Raw genomic sequence first — 440 nt, 5'->3', positions numbered from 1 at the left:
ATATATATACACATATATATATATATATATATATATATATATATATATATATATATATATATATATGTGTATGCTGGTGATAGAAGAGAGAGAGACAGAGACAGACACAGACAGCTCTAGAGAGAGACAGACGAAATCTGTCTCCTTTTTTTTCTTTTTTTTGTTTTGTCTTTATAAACAAATTTTATTATATTTTATTGGCTTTTGTTTGTTATTTTTATAAACTAAAAACTAAACGAATGTTTATATATCACCACCCCACACACACAGCAACAGCTCAGGTGTATGTACACCCCAAGAAGAAGACAACAAATTTTAATAAAATAAATAAAATAAATAAATAAAATAAATAAAATAAATAAATAAAATAAAGAAAATAAATAAATAAATACAACAATAACAATATCAAGACAAACCTACCGCTTATAGACGCAGCCACA

This window comes from Eimeria mitis, genomic scaffold, assembly GCF_000499745.2.
Source record: "Eimeria mitis Houghton genomic scaffold, Emh_scaff931, whole genome shotgun sequence".
Taxonomy (NCBI): Eukaryota; Apicomplexa; class Conoidasida; order Eucoccidiorida; family Eimeriidae; genus Eimeria; species Eimeria mitis.
The sequence above is the reverse complement of the archived record's forward strand: the minus strand, read 5'-3'. Positions refer to the sequence as shown.